Genomic DNA, 3,120 nt, shown 5'->3' with positions numbered 1-3,120 from the left:
GTGTTTCTAACACCAAAGGGAGTCTACTCTTGACAAAAGCATTTAGCAATTATGGACAAAGGTACCCTAGCTTAACACAACTTGGAGGTGATTTGTTGGTATCCTCCTAGGCTTAGTAACTTGAAGAAACCATTTCTATAATGGAGTGTGTACCCTTAGATTGCTTCCCTCTTAGATAATTTCCGCCACTTAGATGAGGAAAGTGGCTATTCTTTTGTAGATGCATCCAGTACTTGTTTTTGTGTGCTTAATGCTTGGATGTATCGCCATTTTGGCAAGCCCCACCTTGCCTTGCAAGAAGGCATCTTACCTCATGGATGTCTTGTTGTGAGTTGAAGGGGCGGAGTGAGACCCGCTAATTATCTCACATCGGCTATATTAGTAGACTAGTTTAAATAAAGGTCATAGTTTTAGTCACCTCTTTACTCGGGACGAGCAAAGGTTCAGTTTGGGGATATTTTATGTACCTCATATTTGTGCACCTTTAGTCCCCGAATTAACCTGGTTCCCATGCTTTCTAGCGATTATTAGGGTCATTTCTTATCTTTAGTTCCCCATTTTTCATATTCTTTGAGGTTTTGTGTTTTTGGTAGGAGAGGATGGCTAGCCTTGCATTTATGGAGCAAAATGGAGCTAAATGGATCGCATCTAATAACCAAGCATCGAAGAGGAAACCAAGACTAAAGGCCTAAGAAAATAAAACAAGTGAATTGGGCAATGATGAAAGATCCCCACGGTCCCAAGACAGTCCCCACGGATTGTTAGGAAGTTAAGAAAAGGAGAAGAAACCCTGTCCCAGGATCCGGTGTCCCGAGCTCAGCACGAACGTCTCAAGCCAGGATCCGGGCGTCCCAATTCTCGGATCGAGCGGGTCTTCTCACAAACCCGGGCATTCATCAAGCCAGGATGCACGTGTCCCTGAGGGTCTTGCAACCTGATGTGACTCATATTTGAGCACATTTAGTCCCCGAATTTGCCTCGTTCCTATGCTTTATAGTGCATAATTGGGTCATTTACTATCTTTAGTTCCCCATTTTGCATATTCTTTGAGGTTTTGTTTCCTTGGTAGGAGAGGAGTGCTAACCTTGCATTTACATGACGAACTGGAGCTAAATTGATCGCATCTAATGACCAAGCATCAAAGGGAAGACGATACTAGAAGGCCTATGTAGATAATAAAGTGAAACGGGCAATGACGAAAGGATCCTTGCATCCCCGGATTGATCCTCGCGGATTATGAAGGAAGAAAAGAAGAAATGTTGTCTGCCAAGGAATCCGAGCGGATCACAGAGGATCCGAGCGTCTCCCCACCAACATCCGAGCGTCCTGTGACCAAGACGCTCGTCCTGAAGCAAGAAGATCAGAGCGTCTCCCTTGACAATCTGCTCGGATCGTACCCCAGAGAGCCCGTGCCTGTTTTCAAGTCGCTTGGGTCATGGCAAGACTAGCAAAACGGAGATGCTCATTTCCTTCGAGAGGAGAATTTCCTCAACTTTTCCTAAGGACTTAATAGTCATTTAAGCCCTTAGTAACCCTAATTTATGTACCTAATCTTTAGTATAAATACCCCATTGTACTACTTAGATTAGCATGCTCTCTTAATCATCTAGTAATCAAGTTCTAATCAATTAGTAATCATTCTTTAATCTTGTAATCAACTCTTAATTTAGTCTTAATACAAATCTCAATACTTAATCTTTCCTTAAATTCTCTATTGTTCATCATTTATTTTGGGTAATTAGAAGATCATTTGGGTTTATTGGGAGATTGACAACCTTCCATCAATCATCAAGTACTTCTATTATTCTTTAAATTATTATTTTGGAATCTCCATAGGTATAATTCTCTTAATCCTTGCTTTAATTATTGTTAATCACTTTCATTCATTCATCATGTTTTGCCTTGTTAATGTGATTGACAACCTTGTTAGCATGTTAAACTTGATCATGAGTGAGTAGTTTCCTTAGCTAGGGTTAATGGGCAATTAGGGGAAACCAACATGGGGAATGATTCATGCTTAATCTAATATGTTCACTGATGTGATCAATATTTGAGCATATTTAGTCCCCGAATTAGCCTCGTTCCTATGCTTTTTAGTGCATATTTGGGTCATTTACTATCTTTAGTCCTTTGTCTTGCATATTCTTTGAGGTTTTGTTTCCTTGGTAGGAGAGGAGTGAAAACCTTGCATTTTCATGGCAAAATAGAGCTAAATTGATCGAATCTAATGACCAAGCATCAAAGAGAAGACAAGACTAGAAGGCCTTTGTACATAATGTAGTAGATGGGCAATGATGAAGAAGATCCTTGCATCTCCGACAAAATCCCGGAGGATTGTTGGAAGAAGAAAAGAAGACAAGAAGAAATGGCACGCAGGACTAGGATCCGAGCGTCTCACCTATCGGGACGCTCGTCCAGAAGCTCCACAATCCGCTCGTCCAAGCTGCCAGGCCGCTCGTCCAGAAGCTCCACAATCCACTCGTCCCGACCTTTTGGACGCTCGGATTGTCCTCCAGTGCAACACGTCCTCTTCTTTCTCCATTCGAGATGGGCATATTTTTGAAAGACTAGCTAAAAGGAGACCCACATCTTTTCTTGAGAGGAGTGATTCCTCAAGGACTTAATCGTCATTTAAGCCCTTAGTAACCCTAATTTGTGCACCTAATCCCCACTATAAATACCCCATTAGTCTAATTAGATTATCATGTTCTTCTTCTCAATCTTTAGTGTAGTTTATATTATTCTAATCTCCCTTTAATCTTGTAATCAACTTTTGATCAAGTCTTAATACAAATCTCATTTCCTTAATTTCTCTATTGTTCATCTTTTATTTTGGGTAATTGAAGATTATTTGGGTTAATTTGGAGATTGACAACCTTCCATCAATCATCAAGTACTTCTATTATTCTTTGCTTATTATTTTGGAATCATCATTAGGTATAATTCTCTTAATCCTTGTTTTAATTATTGTTAATCTTTCTTACTTGTTCATAATGTTTTGCTTTGTTAATATGATTGACAACCTTGTTAACATGTTAAACTTGATAATGAGTGAGTAGTTTCCTTAACTAGGGTTAATGGGGAATTAGAGGAAACCAACATGGGGGATGATTCATGCTT

The sequence above is a fragment of the Silene latifolia genome, chromosome 4, assembly GCF_048544455.1.
Source record: "Silene latifolia isolate original U9 population chromosome 4, ASM4854445v1, whole genome shotgun sequence".
Lineage (NCBI taxonomy): Eukaryota > Viridiplantae > Streptophyta > Magnoliopsida > Caryophyllales > Caryophyllaceae > Silene > Silene latifolia.
The sequence above is the reverse complement of the archived record's forward strand: the minus strand, read 5'-3'. Positions refer to the sequence as shown.